We start from the raw sequence: 19,444 nt of genomic DNA on the forward strand, positions 1-19,444 counted from the left end.
AGATACCTGTTGCTTGGCTGCCCTAAGTCAACGAAGGGCCGATGTGGCCAAAGAGGATAGGGTCTGCACGCTTTGTTCTAAGTACTTTTCCTCGTCCTTGCTGTCACTTTGTCACGAGCGTTTCTTTCACCCGCATGATGGACCTTGATGCCTTGGATTCTGGGGGAGATATCTCAGTTCGCTCAGTAGTTCCTGGGGTCTTTGGTGTTGAGGTTTGTTAGGCGTTGCGTGGCGGATTGCTTGTTTGCTTCTTGTTTCGTCATCTGATGGCTTCTCACGATGCTGTCACTTCGAGCACTTCATCACGGTCGCTTACGAGCCCCTTTCAGTAAAATGTCTTTGGCTTCATGCCTATCATGTACTCGCAGGTTTCGCGTTCGATTGTGGGGACTGAACATTGTATTTGGGGGGATCACCTGTGTCGTTCTTTGGGTCAGCTCATGTTTTATGTTGGATTTTAACGGAGTCCTTAGTTCTCGCGATACAAAATGCCCTTGGGTTAGACTGATGACCTTCTCAAGTATCAATGCATCGTACTGGCCTCATCAATCCACTGGGGAGGGGGCCTCACCGGCCTCTCCCCTCCTCATTACTACATGTTTCTACAGTAGGAGTCCTATGATGTTGTTTATCACCGTTCCCTTGGAATCTTGTCCTTGTGGCATATACGGTGATTCAGCCAGGTGTCTCCTCCTAACTATGGTGGCGATCGCTTTGACCCTGAAAAATCTTACCCTGTGATGTGGTTTGTCATTGCTACCTGGTGTGGTGTGGGACGATTGGCCGCCAGATACTCGCGTTGTCTGTGTGTTTGGGTGGTTCGGTTGTGGTCTGTAGTTGGCGCCTTCACCCATTGCAAGTGGGGCCTACCTTCTGTTTGTCTGCTTCTGTTCGTTCACCCTCCCTCTTCTTATCATGTCAGTTGGGGATGACTCTTGCCCGTCATTCAGCCTATGCCTGTTGCCGGGCCTGTGGGACTGGCTTTGGCTAGCTCTGCTTACCTTTTCCCGACTCGGTTGGACTTCGGTTCGACTGGGTTGGATTGTGTGGCTAGTGCTGGTGACTTCGGGTATTGGTGCTGCCTCCTCTGTGGCTCCGGGCTTTGGCTGGTGGGCTCCCCTTAGCTATATGGAGTTGAGAGTTGTAGCTCTGTTGGCACGGCCAAGACTAGTGGCTGCCTGGTGGGGTTAGGTATAGCTGTCCTGTAGCAGTCGGATGGTTAATCTATCTGAGGGGCTGGCGGGGCTGGATGGACTGTGTGGCACCTGGTGTATAGGGCTTGGGGGGGGCTGATTGGGGGGGGAGAGGCACCTGTGAGCACCGGTCGGGTATGCGTCAGGTTGGCCGATGTCTAATTAAGTTTTGCTGGCCTGATGGGACTGTTGGGTGAAGCTGCTGAGTGCTGCAAAGCTCCTTGATGACCCAGATGGTTGATGGCTACCTGTGCAGATAGTGGGTTGCGACCACCTGGTTGGACTTGTTTGGGTCTTGCGTGCTGGGCTTTGTGGGGTTTGTTTGGTTTTTTTGGTTTGGCAATGGGCATGGCTGACGGGGATAAGGCACCACGGGTGGGAGATAGGACCCACTGACCGTTTAGGTCTGTCATCACCTCTATATATTTCTTTTGTGTATGAGTTTGTTTTGGGGCACAGGTAGCAGGTATAGGTCCTCCTAACCATTACACTCTTCGGAGGCACTTGACAAAGTGCGTTCATAGGATCGATGGCCTGGCATGTGGATGCGAGAGGTAGACATGTTGGTCACCTCCTCTCCGTCATTGTGTCGCCTGTTGTTTATATTTGTTTTAGTTTTTGTTGGTTTTCTACTGTGGTGGAGGTTTGGCGGGATGGTGTTCAGACCGGGTGGTAGTGAATTTATATTTTGTTGCATGAGGAACCTGGTTGGGTTGGTCACTTGCTCGGCTTCGGCTACGCTTGGTGCTGGTTGGCTTCATACCAGAGGGGCTACGGACTTGGACTGGAGCAGGCGCTGGGTTGTTTGATGGTCTTGTAATTAGTTCTCGTGTGGGCATGACTTGGGGATGGTAGGTGCGGGACCATAGACTTGGTTAGCTTAGGATTAGTGGTATACCGGTTAGCTATATCCCTGTGCCGGCGAGAGCTCATCGTATGCCAGTGTTGGCGGTATGAGTTTAAATAAAATTAGATTGATTTCTAAGTACTTTTCCTACTTATTACAATAACGAATATAAAACGCCTCCATGATCTTTATCTTTATTGCAACGATATCATTATGCCAAGGAAAGTTCTTTACGAAGAAGAGTTAGTGAAAGCTTATGATAGGGGTTTTTGATAGATGACTGGGGTCTTGTACTATCGGTAACATAGGCAGAGGCCTAGCGCTATCATAAGAAAAAGAAGAACAGAAGAGGAGAAAGAGAAGTATCATTCCCCATCGCCAAAACCTAACCATCCAAGGAGGGATAGTTACACTGAGCCTTCCTTGTCCCCATAGTATGTGGAACATCTGTCATTGTAGCATACTGTCCAGATGATTGTCTTGTGCTTTGCTTTCTCCACTCGTTCCTTGAGTTCTTCGTCTGTCCACCCCATTAGCAAGTATTCAGACTCATTGGTATAATGTATTGGAGGCTATTGCCCCATCCCTTTGTGTGGTTGCAAGGGTCTGAGAATATTTCCCTTGGCTTTGTCATTGAATTTGAGGGTCACCTAGGCCGGGCTTACTTAGGTATTACTGGTGGAAGGTTGAGAGGATATCATGTGCATTTTCAAAGTTGTATGCAAAATACTAAGCATTATCATACTCGGGTGAATAATCGGTCCACTTGGCTCTGTATTGGTGGTGACTGTGGAAGAAGCGGGAATTGATAATTTTATTAGGTTCATATTCTGGTTCTCGATCAAGTTTGATCAGAGAGGGAGTAATAATTATTTGTGAGAGAAACTTGTTGTCATTGTATAGTTCGTGGATTGAGATGTGAAATGTGTTGTGTATTCGCATCAAGGATAGAAGGTCGAGTTTATAAGCTCGGCTGCCCATCCTTTCCAGTATCCTGAATAGTCCAATTTTCTTGTAGTCTAATTTCTTTGATAGTCTTGTCATATGGATACTGCGTAGTATTAGCCATACCATATCTCCCAGTCTGTCACGAACGTGGCTTGGCATAAAAGAGGCTTTCATGTGACACATGGTTATGAGTTACAGGTATGTTATTGTTTTACACATATGAATCATTCAGGTCATATGATTTTTTATGTGTGGGATTTGTGATGCTTTCACACATGGCTCAAATATGAGTAATGGGATGTACGTCTGTCAGGTATGCCTTGCGAGTGTGCCTTGCGGGCAAGCCTTGCGCATATGATTTATGTTTCACATAAGACCTCGTTATGAGGTCATGGGTTTCGTGCATATGACTCAGTCAAGTCATATGACTTGTTTATTGCATTATAATTGGTTTATGAGTTTTTGCACCTGACCTCGCTATGACGTTATGGGTTTTGAGCATGGGATCACTTTGGTCACATGACTAGTTTGTTATGATTTGGTTTTGCACATGTGACCACTTGAGGTCACATGATCACGGTCAGGAAGAATACTATATAAAGAGGCCGATGTGGCCGAGGAAGATAGGTTCGTCACGCTTTGTTCTAAGTACTTTTCCTCGTCCATGCCATCGCTTCGGCTCGCGCGTTTCTTTCGCCATCATGATGGGCCTTGATGCCTTGGATTCTGGGGGAGATATCTGAGTTCGCTCAGTAGTTCCTGGGATCTTTGGTATTGAGGTTTGTTAGGTGTTGCGTGGCGGACTACTTGTTTGCTTCTCGTTTCGTCGCCTGATGGTTTCTCACGATACTGTCACTTCGAGCACTTCTTCGTTGTCGCATACGAGCCCCTTTCAGTAAAATGTCTACGGCTCCCTGTCTATTGTCTACTCACAGGTTTCGCATTCGATTGGGGGGATTGAACCTTGTGTTTGGGGGGATCACCTGTGTTGTTCTTTGGGCCAGCTCATATCATTTGTTGGGTTTTAACGGAGTCCTTAGTTCTCGCGATACAAAACCCCCTTGGGTTTGACTGATGACCTTCCTAAGTATCAACGCATCGTACTGGCTGGATCAATTCTGTGGGGAGGGGGCCTCGCCGGCCCCCCCCCTCCTTGTTACTACATGTTTCTACTGTCAGAATCCCACGATGTTGTTTATCGCCCCTGCCTTTGAGTTTTTGTCCTTCTGGCATTTACGGTGGTTCAGTCAGGTGTCTCCTCCTCGCATTCGTGGGGATGGCTTTGAGCCTGAAAACTCTTACCCCCTGGTGTGGTTATTGTTGCCACCTGGGGTGGTGTGGGACGATTGGCTACCAGACACTCGCGTTGTCTGTACGTCTGGGTGGTTCGGTTGTGGTCTGTGGTTGGCGGCTTCACCCATTGCAAGTGGGACCTACCTTCTGTTGGTCTGCTTCTATTCGCTCGCCCTCCCCCTTCTTATCACGTCAGTTGGGGGTGCCTCTTGCCCATCGCGCGGTTCGTGCCTGTTGCCAGACCTGTGGGGCTGCCTTTGGCTGACTCTGCTGACTCTTTCCTGACTCGATTGGATTTTGATTCGGCTGGGTTGGGTGGTGTGGCTGGTGCTGGTACCTTCGGGTATTGGTGCTGCCGCCTTTGTGGCTCCTGGCTGTGGCTCGTGGGCACCCTCGGCCATATGGTGCTGGGGGTTGGGGCTCTGTTCATGTGGCCAAGACCAGTGGCTGCCTGATGGGGCTGGGTATATGCTGTCCTGTGGCTGTCGGATGGTTGGTCTGTCTGAGGGGCTGGAGGGGCTAGATGGGCTCTGTGGTGCCTACTGTGTGGGGCTTGGGGGGGGCTGATTGTGCGGGGGGAGGCACCTGCAAGCACCGGTCGGACATGCGTCAGGTTGAGCGATGTCTAATTAAGTGTTTCCGGACCGGCTTAGGCTGCTGGGCGAAGCTGCTGAGTGCTGTAAAGCTCCCCAGTGGACCGCTGGGCTGATGGCCACCTGTGCAGATAGTGGGTTGCGACCACCTGGTTGGACTTGTTTGGGTTCTGCGTGCTGGGTTTTGTGGGGTTTGTTTGGTTTGTTTGGTTTGGTAATGGGCATGGCTGGCAGAGGCTATATCAAGGCACCACGGGTGGGAGGAAGGCCCCACTGGCCGTTTCGGTCTGTCACCACCTCTATCTATTTCTTTTGTTTATGTGTTGTTTTGGGAGACTGGGAGCGGGTACAGGTCCTCCTCACCATTACGCTCTCTGGAGGCACTTGGCAAAGTGGGTTTATAGGGTCAATGGCCTGGCATGTGGATGCGAGAGGTGGACATGTTGGTCACCTCCTCTCTGCCATCTTGTCGCCTGTGGTTTATATTTGTCTTGGTTTTGTTAGTTTGCTGCTGTGGTGGAGGTGTTGCGGGATGGTGCTTAGACCGGGCAGTAGTGATTTTATATTTGTTGGATGAGGAACCTGGTTGGGTTGGTCTTTTGCTCGGCTTTGGCTACGCTTAGTTCTGGTTGGCTTCATACCAGAGGGGCAACTGACTTAGACTGGGGCGGGCGCTGGGTTGTTTGATGGTCTTGTAATTAGTTTTCGTGCAGGCATGACTCGTGGATGGCAGGTACGGGACCGTAGACTTATTTAGCTTAGGATTAGTGGTATACCAGTTAGCAGTATCCCTGTACCAGCGGGGGCTTGTCGTATGCCAGTGTTGGCGGTACGAGTTTAAATAAAATTAGATTGACTTCAAAGTACTTTTCCTACTTATTACTTTAACGAATATAAAGCACCTTTACGATCAGTATATTTTTTGCAACGTTATCGTTACACCAAGCAAAATTCTTCACAAAAACGAGTTAGAGAAAGCTTACGATTGGCATTTCTGATAGAAGACAAATGTCATGTACTATCAGTAACGTAGGCAGAGGCCTAGAGCTATCATAAGACGAAGAAAACAGAAGACAGAAAAGAGAAGTATCATTCTCCATCGTCAAGAACTAACTGTCCAGAGAGGGATCGTTACCTTACAAAGTGTCACCTAGTGCGACGCTAAACAATACAAGACGGCGTCCTTCAACCCAGACAGGAAAGGAGATATCGACATTGATGATTAAAACCTTAACCTAGGACGATTCAGCGACGCCCTAGATCATGTCTCAGCAGAGTCCTCGACAGCAGCATGTCCAGTAACCCCAGAGAAAGGATCACCAGTCAATAGCTCTCCCGCATGAACTCCACGACGTGAGAGAATGTCGGGATCAGTAGTACCTGGGCCACAGGCCCCAGCCACTCCGGTACCAGGAACTAGCATAGTTGGAATGACTGAAAATCAGTTTCAGGCATGTCTCGCAGCAACGCGAAACAGAGGACAAGGAAACGTCTAACGACCGAAAGCAAAGGAGCCTGACACATACGAAGGAGCCAAAAATAAGCTACCAATATTCTTAGCACAATGTGAAGGATATTTTGCTGTTAAGAGATATGGAGATCACCATGACGAGATCAAGATTCCATACGTGGAATCTCTACTCCGAGAACTCGCAGGGAAATAGATCATGCCTTTCCAAGATGGAAGGAAGCAGAGGGAATAGGTCACAGATGAAGAGTTCAAAGCGATACTCTTCGAACAATTCGGAGATCCTAACCCCAAAGCAACAGCAAGATGAAAGCTGGAAAAACTCCAACAAGGAAAACAAACATTCTTGGCATATGGGAATGAATGCCAACTATGGGAATATGAAGCCAAGTTTGATGATGGTACTCTCTACATCATCCTCCTGAGAAACTGCAGTGAGAGACTCTGAGAGGCATAGGGAATCTCCGACCTGCACTATACAACAGCAGAACAATTTGCAAGATTAGCGATCTATAAGTAAAGCAAACTAAACATGGTTTGAAGCAACTCGGAAAACACTATAGCCCACTGGGTGGTCCAATCATCCAGGAATATGGATGGAACCTTCAAACCGCAAGCAGCTAGAGGAGAAAGTCGAGCATTACCACCAGGCGAGCCAATGGAGTTAGACAAATCACGAACAGGACCTGCTCCGAACCTGTCTAAGGAAGAATACGCCAGAAGAATAAACGGGAAACTGTGCCAAAGGAACGGAAAAGCAGGGCATCGGATAAGAGAATGCAGAAGCCGACCCGACAACCGATACCAAGGGACCAGAGCAGCTGGAAATAATTGTTTCTAAAATCAAAGAAGAAGCAACATCCGCGAAATAATAGCAGAAGATTCACCAGCGGAAAACGACGAAGGTCCCCAGTAAACGGTGGTCTGGGAGACCCAAGATGTAGACCTGGAAAATCCATCAAGGTAGCAAACTACTACAGGGCTCTACACATGCAAAGAGGAGAAGAAGACGGAGATCATGTGAGGATCAAAACAAAGATATACAACGGAGAAAATGAAGAAACAACAATATATGCAATGCTCGACTGTGGGACTACTGAAGACTTCATCCTTAAAGAAATCTGCGACAAATACAGCCTCTACACTAAACAAGTGAAGAAAGCGAGACAAGTCTACCTAGTGGATGGAAAGCCAAGTGCTGTGGATCCTATAACCCATACAGCGCCAGTACCTATGGATATTGACAGCCATAGGGAAACGGCAACCTCACAGGTAGCAGTTTAAAAAACAATGAGATAGTTCTAGTTATGCCATGGTTACGAAAGTATAATCCGACGATCGATTGGAACGAGAACAAGATGACCTTCACAAGCTAACTATGTGCGACACGATGTCTCAGAAGTTCGTCTGTGGTCTACTCGACATCGATACGAGAAGCGGAAGAAGAAACTTGGCATACAAAGTTCGCTAAGATGCGGCAAGATAAGCGAATCCGGATACAAACACTGGACTAAGAGGTAAGAGTGCCTACCAAGGGTTCCAAAGGGGTAGCAGGACACGACCTGTATGCCAATAAAGGAATCAAGATACCTGCCAATGGGCAAGCAATGAGAGTAAAAGGAATAGCCATCGGACTACCAGAAGGCACCTATGGACGAATAGCACCTCCCAGTGGTCTAGCAGTCGAACATCGACTCATGACCATGGCAGGGGTGATCGACGTCAACTATACCGGTGAAATCAAAGTAGTCCTGGCCAACCTGGCTCAAGATGTCTACCAAGTCCAAAAAGGTGATCGAATCGCATAGTTGATAATCGAAAAAATCAACAAAGAGGATCTTGGCGAAGTAGATCAACTGGAAGAAACCCCAAGAGGAGACAAGAGATTTGGAAGCACGGACCAAAACCAGCCCCATACAACAAAAAGAATCGAGATCAAAGAGATCACGGCACAAGCCTTTGGATGGTACTATCAAAGGGGAGATACAACAGGAATTCTCAAATGTATATAGGAAGATAAAAAAGTAGTTCTAGCGAAAATCAACATCAGCATGGAGCTAACAATCCAGGATAAGAAAGACCAAAGCTAGAAGGGATGGAAAGTATTGGATCCAAAGGAATACCATCAATTTACCAACCTATTCCAAGAAGAGGAAGCTACCGAGCTAGCACCTCGAAGACCAGGAATCGATCATAAAATTCAGCTAGACAAACATGAAAATATGGGAAAAATAAAAGAAATTCCCTACAAGAAGTTATACCCACTAGGAGAAGCAGAACTCCAAGAACTTAGGAAGTACATCAAGCAAAACTTAAAGCGAGGATGGATCAGGGACTCTTTCGCATCAGGAGGATCCCCAATACTATTTGTCAAAAAGAAAGATAGAAAAATGAGACTCTGCGTGGACTACAGAGGTTTCAATTGGGTTACCAAGAAAGACCGATATCCACTACCCTTGATTGGAGAAGCACTGGATAGACTGCAGTCAGCAAAATACTTCACCAAACTCGACATCAAGGATGCATACTACAATATACGCATCAAGGCAGGAGACGAAAGGAAGACTACATTCGCCTCCAGATACGAAATGTTCGAATACTTGGTAATGTCCTTCAGGCTAACCAATGCACCAGCTTCATTCCAACGATGGATCAACAAGGTACTCAATAAGTGCCTGGACATATGTTGCATCGTATACTTGGACGATGTACTAATATACTCGGAAAACATAGAACAACACCAAAAGGATATCAGCAATATCATGACCGCAATACAAGGATCAGGAAAGAAGATCAAACCAACAAAATGTGAATTCCATAAGGAAGAAGCAGAATACCTCGGATTAGTTATCAATCGAAGTGGGGTTAAGGTTGACTCTGCCAAAACAGCAGCCATATGGAATTGGGCCAAACCAAACAACAAAACAGATGTTCAATGCTTTATGGAATTCTGCAAATTTTATCAAAGATTCATAGAAGGATTTAGCAGGCTTGCAAAACCAGTCTTTAACCTAACAAAGAAAGACAAGAAATAGAAATGGGGAGAAATGGAACAAAAAGCATATGATGCAATATGAACGCATCTAACATTGGCACCCATACTGGTTCATTTCAACTCAAACCGAAGGACAATAATCGAAACCGACGCCTCAAAATATGTGTGCTCTATCATACTATCGCAACAATGTGAAGATGGAAAATTGAGGTCAGTGTCTTACCAATCCAAGACAATGACCCCCGCAGAGTGCAACTACGATGTTGCAAACAATGAATGATTAGCGATAGTTCAAGCATTAAAGGAATAGAGGAGATACGTTTGGAATAATGACCATCCAGTCCGAGTTCTAACTGACCACAAGAACTTGGTCCCGTTCATGACTACGAAAGAACTGAATGACCGCAAGATAATATGGATGGAAGACCTGTAACGATCCCCTTTCAGATAGTTAGTTCTTGGCGACGGGGAACGATACTTATCTTTTCTTTCCCTTTCGTTCCTTGTCTTACGATAGCTATAGGCCTCTGCCTATGTTACTGATAGTACAAGACCTTTGTCTTCTATCGGAAACACCTATCATAAGCTTTCTCTAACTCGTCTTCGTAATGAAGGCTTCTTGGTGTAATAATAATATTGAAATAAAGATAAAGATCGTAAAGGTATTTTATATTCGTTAAAGTAATATGTAGGAAAAGTACTTAGAACAAAGCGTGAAGAACATATCTTCCTCGGCCTCTTCGGCCTCCTTATATAGTGTTCTTCCCGCCTTTAATCATGTGACCTAAAGTGGTCACATGTGCAAAACCAAATCAAAACAAACTAGTCATATGACCAAAGTGATCACATGCTCAAAACCCATGACCTTATAGCGAGGTCATGTGCAAAACTCATAAACCAATCATAACGCAATAAACAAGTCAAATGACTTGACTGAGTCATATGCACGAAACCCATGACATCATAATGAGGGCATGTGCGAAACATAAATCATATGCACAAGGCTTGCCCGTAGGGCATACTCGTAAGGTATACTCGTCAGGCGCATGTCCCATGACTCATACTCGAGCCATGTGCGAAAGCATCACAAATCCCACACATAACTAATCATACAACCCGAATAGGTTATATGCATGAAACAATAACTTACCTGTGACTCATAACCATATGTCACGTGAAAACCCTTTCCTCACTAAGTCACGTTCATGACAAGACCTCAGCAAATACAACTTCAAAATCGAATACCGGCCAGGCAAGGGGAGTGGAAAGCCAGATGCTCTCGCAAGGATTGCAAGCGACAAACTACAAACAAAAGAAGATGAAAGAATCAAACAAAAAATACGAACACTATTACCCAAAACCTACTTCGAGGCAATGGAGGTTATCCAATTCACATCAACGGAGGAAAGGGAAATTGAGGATGCAAACGAGAAAGACAAAACAATTCAGGCAATAAGAGAAGCATTGAAGGAAGGAAAAAAGGAGATGAAAGGAATTGCTCTGGGTTTATGCCAATAGAAGGATAGAAATATGTAGTACAATGGAAAATAATTGATCCTGGAAGAGGAGGCAATAAGGACAGACATCATACGACAACACCACGATATCCCAATGGTAGGACATAGGGGAACGGCTAAAACCACGAAATTCATTACGAGTTCATTCTATTGGCCAGGACTGCACCAAGATGTCAAACAATATGTCAAAAACTGTGACATATGCCAAAGAACGAAAACGGCTAAACACGCACCATATAGATTACCGAAATCAAACTAAGTTCCCGAACAACCAGGGGAAACAATTGCTATGGATTTCATCTTGGACTTACCGGCATCAGAAAATTGTGATAGCATCCTGGTCGTGGTGGATCGTCTGACGAAAATGAGTCATTTCATTCCGGTCAGAAAAGATATCAACACGAGGGATTTTACACAAACATTCTTCTGAGTTGTCTTCCAACTTCACGGCCTCCCAAAAAATATCATTACCGATTGAGGAACACTATTCACATCTGGACTATGGAAGAACGTAACCGGAGAAATGGGGATACAAAACAGGATGAGCTCAGCGTTCCACCTACAAATGGAGGGACAAACGGAATGGGTAAATGCGATACGCGAACAATATTTAAGGGCATACGTCAATTATCAACAAGATAACTGGTACAAGCTATTATCTATGGCCGAATTCGCATACAACAATGGAAAGCAAGAAACAATTTGCACGACAACCTTCTACACAAATTACAGACAACATCCTTAAAGTCAGACCACGTATCATACGATTAATAATGTGATACCAGACAAAACTGATATGGGAAAACTACACAAAACATTGCAATACGAAATGAGTCAAGCACAACAATGATAAAAGGAACAATACAGTAAGCACAGAAGACCAGATCCGAACATACAACTGGGAAATATGATATGGCTAATACCACTCAATATTCATACGACAGGACTATTAAAGAAATGGTACTACAAGAAAATCGGACCATTCAGGATACTGGAAAGAGTGGGCAGCTGAGCTGATAAACTCGACCTTCTATCCTCGATGCAAATACACAACACATTCCACATCTCACTCCTCGAATTACACAATGATAACAAGTTCCCCTCACACACACTTATTCCTCCCCCTCCAATCGAACTCGACGGAGAACCAGAATACGAGGTCGACGAAATAGTCGATTCCCGCTTCTTTCACAGTAACCTCCAATACTGACCCAAGTGGACAGCATATTCACCCGAACACGATAAAACTTCGTACTTCACATACAACTTTGAACAGGCACAAGATGTCATCTCAACCTTCCACCAGCGATACCTAGACAAGCCCGACCCAGGTAACAATCATGTTCAACCAAGACAAAGGGGAGGGAAAGGCTTCCACACCATTGCAACAACACGAGGGCTGAGGCAATAGCCCCTGCCAAATCATTCCCACCACCAGCAAATACTCATTCATGGAGCCAAGCGACAAAGAACTCAAGGAAAGGAAAAAACAAGCACAGCATAACGCTAGGTCATAGACGGTATGCTATGATGACGGTTGCCAAACACATTTTGGCGAAAAAGAAGGCTCGGGATAGTTCCTGAGGGAATGTTGAAAGCCTGACCCATGCCTGGAACACATTCTGAAGCATTGGTAACGATGCTTCAGAAATGGGTGCAGGATGTACAGGGCACAGAAAATATCCGCGGGATTCTATCCACAGAAGGATGAAAGCAGGAAAGAGTTGAAAGGAGTGGATGCCAGAAAGGCAAGGGCTGCAAGGACGTGGTCCAGGGAGGAAGGGGCCCAAAACTCCTCAGCAGACATGGAACCGGACATCAGGAGCCTACCCAGGCAGATCTGGGGACTCCGAGAACAACTTGGCCAAGCCGAGGCCACAATTTCGGCAAACGACAAAACGATTGCGGAGCTAAGACAGCTGAACGATAATCAGCAGCACACGATCGAGATGGCAAATCTGACTCTAGAATCGGTAAGGGTCAGATAGAGGACAGCAGACGAAGGTTTCCACAAGCTGAGAAGTACCATGTACTCGGCAGGTCGGGAACTATTGAAACTGGGAGAAAAAGCCTGATGGGACTCCGGCTTAGAAGGAGGCGAGCTAATATTACGAATGTGGCTTGGCATGAAAGAGGCTTTCATGTGACACATGGTTATGAGTCACAGGTACGTTATTGTTTTACACATATGATTCATTCAGGTCATATAATTTGTTACGTGTAGGATTTATGATGCTTTCGCACATGGCTCAAATATGAGTCATGGGATGTGCACCTGGCGAGTATACCTTGCAAGTGTGCCTTGCGCGAAAGCCTTGCATATATGATTTATTTTTCACGCATGACCTTATTATGAGGTCATGGGTTTCGCGCATATGACTTGTTTATTGCGTTATGATTTTTTTATGAGTTTTTGTACATGACCTCGCTATGAGGTCATGGGTTTTGAGCATGGGATCACTTTGGTCACATGACTAGTTTGTTATGATTTAGTTTCGCACATGTGACCACTTTAGGTCACATGATCACGGGCGGGAAGAATACAATATAAGGAGGCCGATGCGGCCGAGGAAGATATGTTCTTCACCCTTTGTTCTAAGTACTTTTCCTCGTCCATGCTGTCGCTTCGCCCCGTGTGTTTCTTTCACACATATGATAGGCCTTGATGCCTTAGATTCTGGGGGAGATATCTGAGTTTGCACAATAGTTCCTGAGGTCTTTGGTGTTGAGGTCTGTTTGCGTTGCGTGGCGGATTACCTGTTTGTGTCTCATTTCGTTGGGTTGGTTATCTCACGATACTAGCACTTCGAGCACTTCATTACCATCGCATATGACCCCCTTTCTGTAAAATGCCTATGGCTTCCTATCCATCGTCTACTCGCAGGTTCCGCGATCGATTGGGGGGATTGAACATTGCGTTTGGGGGCATCACCCGTGTCGTTCTTTGGGCCAGTGCATGTCTTTTGTTGGATTTTAACGGAGTCCTTAGTTCTCGCGATACAAAACGCCCTTGGGTTAGACTGATGACCATCCTAAGTTTCAACGCGTAGTACCAGCTGCATCAATCCACTGGGAAGGGGGCCTCGCCGGCCCCCTCCCTCCTCGTTACAATATGTTTCTACAGTCAGAATCCTACGATATTGTTTATCACTGTTCCTTTGCAAGTTTTGTCCTTGTGGCATATATGGTGGTTCAGCCAGGTGTCACCTCCTCTCTACGGTGGGAATGGCTTTGACCCTGAAAAATCTTACCTCCTGGTGTGGTTTTTCCTTGCGACCTGGGGTGGTGTGGAACGATTAGCTGTCAGACACTCACGTTGTCTCTGTATTTTGGTGGTTCAGTTATGGTCTGTGGTTAGCGTCTTTACCCATTACAAGTGGGGCCTACCTTCCGTTTGTCTCCTTCTGTTCTTCCGCCCTCCCCCTTCTTGTCGCGTCAGTTGGGGATACCTCTTACCCATTGTTCGGTCCGTCCCTGTTGCCGGACCTGTGGGGCTGGCTTTGGCTGGCTCTGCTTACCTTTTTCCCGACTCGGTTGCACTTCGGTTTGGCTGGGTTGGATGGTGTGGCTGGTGCTAGTGCCTATGGGTGTTGGTGCTGCCTCCTCTGTGGCTGCTAGCTTTGGCCAGTGGGCTCCCCCCAGCTTTGTGGAGTCGAGGGCTATGGCTCTGTTGGCGTGGCCCAGACCAGTGGCTGCCTGATGGGGTTAGGTATAGCTGTCCTGTGGCTGTCGGATGGTTAATCTGTCTGAGGGGCTGAGGGAGCTGGATGGGCTCTGTGGCGCCTGGTGTTTGGGACTTGGGGGGGGCTGATTGGGGGGGGAGAGGCACCTGCAAGCACCGGTTGGGCATGCGTCAGGTTGGGCGATGTCTAATTATGTGTTTCCAGCCTGATGGGGCTGTTGGGTGAAGCTGCTGAGTGTTGCAAGGCTCCTCAATGACCCAGATGGTTGATGACCACCTGTGGTGATAGTGGGTTGCGACCACCTCGTTGGACTTGTTTGAGTCTTGCGTGCTGGGTTTTGTGGGGTTTGTTTGGTTTCTTTGATCTGGCAATGGGCATGGCTGGTGGGGGCAAGGTACCATAGGTGGGAGAGGCCCCACTGGCCGTTTAGGTCTGTCACTACCTCTATGTATTTCTTTTATTTATGACTTTGTTTTGGGGGACAGGCAGCAGGTACAGGTCCTCCCTACCATTATACTCTTCGGAGGCACTTGGCAAAGTGGGTTAATAGGGTCCACGCCCTGGCATGTGGATGCGAGAGGTGAACATGTTGGTCACCTCCTCTCTGCCATTGTGTCGCCTGTTGTTTATATTTATTTTGGCTTTTATTGGTTTTCTACTGTGGAGGAGATTTTGCGGGACGGTGTTCGGACTGGGTGGTAGTGATTTTATATTTGTTGGACGAGGAACCTGGTTGGGTTGGTCTTTTGCTCAGCTTTGGCTATGCTTAGTGCTGGTTGGCTTCATACCAGTGGGGCTACGGACCTGAACCAGGGCAGGCACTGGGTTGGATGATGGTCTTGTAATTAGTTTCCGTGCGGGCATGACTTGGGGATGGCAGGTGTGGGACCGTAGACTTAGTTAGCCTAGGATTAGTGGTATACCGGTTTGCGGTATTCCCATGCTGGCGGGGGCTCGTCGTATGCCAGTGTTGGTGGTACGAGTTTAAATAAAATTAGATTGACTTCTAAGTACTTTTCCTCCTTCTTTCACCCTGTGTCGGAACGTGAAGGTTCGGTGTCGGTCCAATCAGAGCCCTTGATTTCTATCTCACGATAGGCTTCAAGTCTTTAACTTCGATCACCTTTCAGGGGCATTGTTGTAAATCTCTCCTCTACGATTGCTGAAAGATCTTTCTTCCTGTTACCTATCTTTACATTTGGTCTTTTACGTTGCCTCCTCACAGTCGCACTGGCTAAGTGAGCCTCTGTCTCTTCCCTCATGTCCGCTTTACGTTTGTAGGTAGTTCTGTCACGTGCTGTCCCGAAGAACTTCGCCCTGGAGGCCGAAGTCTCTCGCCTTTGGCATCACATCTCCATCCTTTCTCCGCGATTTCATCGCACTGAGAAAGTGATATCTACCTTGTCAGCTCCCCTGGCCTCTGAATACGATACAGTTCCTGGTTTGGTCACAATTTTGGCGGCTGAAGCTCCTACGGCTATCCCGTCTTCGCCTGTCTCCTCGGTCTCTTCAGTTACTACGCCAGTCTCAATTGGAGGGGGTGGGCTAGACCTTGAGAATTCTCAGGGTCAAGTGGAGGAGCTCCCTCAGGAGAATGTTGTGCCGGCGGCTATCCCTGCACCCCCTGCAGCTGCGGTTATAGATGGTGGTGTGGCTGGTCCTGTTCCTGCTTTGTTAGGATTGGAGGAGGTGCTTGCTCCTGGTGTGGGTAGGGTGAATCCTGGTATCGTAATACCAGCTACGGTAGTATCACCCCCTTCCGGGGGGCAGGTGCCTGAGTCCTCTGTGGCTGAGCCCGTGGCTAGTCAGGAAAGTGCCTCTAGTGGCATCTCTCCTGTGGTGGTGGGTAGCGATGAGGGTGGCCCGTTCACTCCTGTTGCTAGACCTGCGCCCGGAGGTGGGACGAGGAAGAGAAACAAGAAGTGCCTGGTCAAGAAAGACCAGACCTCACCTATGCCACTTGTTCCCGACTCGGAAGGGTCCTCGCCTTCGCGGGTTCGCTATTGCAAACCTGCTGCTACAGAGTCCGCGCTGGGTTCTCCACCAGTGGAGCAGGCTGTAGAGTTAGTAGATGAGTTGAATACTTAGATGTGTTTGGTCAAGTGCCGATAGCTTGGGGACTCTCCTGTTCTGGCTGCTTCCGTCGAGGTTTTTGGACTCCACTGCCAATGTGGTGCATCCCGGATTCTCTACGACGGTTCATACCCCCTCGGCTAGGGAGTCCTCACCCTGTTAGTCGGCTTTCTATTTGGGTTTACACGCTTAGGCTTTTGGGTGTTTCTTTTGTTTGGGATTGGGGGAGGGTGCCTGGCGGTTGGCAGAGATGTTCCGAGATCGTTGAGTGGGGGCATTTGGGAGGATTTCTACTGAGGAGGGGGTAATCGTGGGGTCACATTTAGGAGGCGGTAGTGGAATTTTTGTATTTTGTACGGGTAACCTGGCTGGCAGGTAGGCTGGGCTGAGGAGGATTTTCTTTACCGATGATGGTTTTCTACTTAGTGCTCGTGTTAGGGCATGGCGCGGGCATGTATGAGGTGTGGGGCTGGAGGTTTTGCTAGTTCGTAGTTAGTGGTATCTGGGATGCGACAACCTGGAGGCCCAGCCCTGGGGCTCGTCGTATGCCAGTGTTGGCAGTACTAGTTTCAATAAAATTAGATTGACTTCTAAGTACTTTTCCTCATCCTTGTCGTCGCTTTGCCTGGAGCATTTCTTTCACCATCATAATGGGCCTTGTTGCCTTGGATTCTGGGGGAGATATCGGAGTTCGCTCATTTGTTCCTGGGGTCTTTGGTGATGAGGTTTGTTAGGCATTGCATGGCGGATTACTTGTTTGCTTCTCGTTTCGTCGTTTGATGGCTTCACAGTATGCTGTCACTTCGAACACTTCATCAGGGTCACTTATGAGCCCCTTTCGGTAAAATGTCTATGGCTTCCTGTCTATCGTCTACTCATAGGTGTCGCATTCGATTGGGGGGATTGAACATTGCGTTTAGGGGGATCACCTGTGTCATTCTTTGGGCCAGCTCATGTCTTTTGTTGGGTTTTAACAGAGTCATTAGTTCTCGCGATACAAAACGCCCTTGGGTTAGATTGATGACCTTCCCAAGTATCAACGTGTCATACCGGCCGCATCAATCCACTGGGGAGGGGGCCTCACCGGTCCCCCCCCTCCTCGTTACTATATGTTTCTACAGTTAGAATCCTACCATGTTGTTTATCACCATTCCCTTGGAGTTTTTGTCCTTGCGGCATATACGGTAGTTCAGCCAGGTGTCTCCTCCTCGCTACGGTAGGGATGGCTTTGACCCTGAAAAATCTTACCTCCTGGTGTGGTTTTTCATTGCTACCTGGGGTGGTGTGGGACGATTGGCTGCCAGATACTAGCGTTGTCTGTGTGTTTGTGTGGTTTGGTTGTGGTCTGTTGTTGGCGGCTTCATCTATTGCAAGTGGGGCCTACCTTCTGTTTGTCTGCTGCTGTTCGTTTACCCACCACCTTCTTCTCGCATCAGTTGGGGATGCCTCTTACCTGTCGTTCAGTCCGTGCCTGTTGCCGGACCTGTGGGGCTGGCTTTGGCTGGCTCTGCTTACTCTTTCCCGACTTGGTTGGATTTTGGTTCGGCTGAGTTTGATGGTGTGGCTGGTGCCGATGCCTTCGGGTGTTGGTGCTGCCTCCTTTGTGGCTCCCGGCTGTGGCTAGTGGGCCCCCTCTCGACTATACGGTGCTGAGGGTTGGGGCTCTGTTCATGTGGCCAAGACCAATGGCTGCCTAGTGGAGCTGGGTATATGCTGTCCTGTGGCTATAGGATGGTGGATCTGTCTGAGGGGCTGGAGGGCTGGATGGGCTCTGTGGCCTCTGGTATGTGGGGCTTGGGGGGGGCTGATTAGGGGGGGAGAGGTACCTGCGAGTACGGGTCGGGCCTGCATCAGGTTGGGAGAGGTCTAATTAAGTATTTCCAGTCTGGCTTGGGCTGTTGGGCGAAGCTGCTGAGTGCTGTAAGGCTCCCCGATGGCCCGGTTGGCTGATGGCCACCTATGCGGATAGCGGGTTGTGACCACCTGGTTGGACTTGTTTGGGTTCAACGTGCTGGGTGTTGTGGAAGTTTGTTTGGTTTCTTTGGTTTGGCAATGGGCATGGCTAGCGGGGGCAAGGTACCAAGAGTGGGAGATAGGCCCCACTGACCATTTCGGTCTGTCACCACCTCTATGGATTTCGTTTGTTTATAGATTTTGTTTTTTGGGGGACAGGCAGCGGGTACAGGTCCTCCTCACCATTACGCTCTTCGGAGGCACTTGGCAAAGTCGGTTCATATGGTCGACAGCTGGGCATGCGCATGCGAGAGGTGGACCTGTTGGTTATCTCCTCTCTGCCATTGTATCACCTGTAGTTTATATTTGTTTTGGTTTTCTTGGTTTTCTACTGTGGTGGAGGTGTTGCGGGATGGTGTTTAGACTGGACAGTAGTGATTTTAATTTGTTCAACATGGAACCTGGTTGGGTCAGTCTTTTGCTCGGCTTCAGCTACGCTTAGTGCTGGTTGGCTTTATACCGGAGGGGCTACGGACTTTGACCAGGGAGGGCGCTGGGTTGTTTGATGGTCTTGTAATTAGTTCTCGTGTGGGCATGACTTGGGGATGGTAGGTGCGGGACTCTAGACTTGGTTAGCTTAGGATTAGTGGTATACCAGTTAGTGGTATCCCTGTGCCGGTGGGGGCTCATCGTATGCCAGTGTTGGCGGTACGAGTTTAAATAATATTGGATTGAATTCTAGGTACTTTTCCTACTAATTACTTTAATGAATAGAAAACACCTTTACCATCTTTATCTTTATTGCAACGTTATCATTATGCCAGGGAAAGTTCTTCATGAAGACAAGTTAGAGAAAGCTTACAATTGGCATTTCCAATAGA

Source organism: Tuber melanosporum (assembly GCF_000151645.1).
Source record: "Tuber melanosporum whole genome shotgun sequence assembly, scaffold_29, strain Mel28".
Lineage (NCBI taxonomy): Eukaryota > Fungi > Ascomycota > Pezizomycetes > Pezizales > Tuberaceae > Tuber > Tuber melanosporum.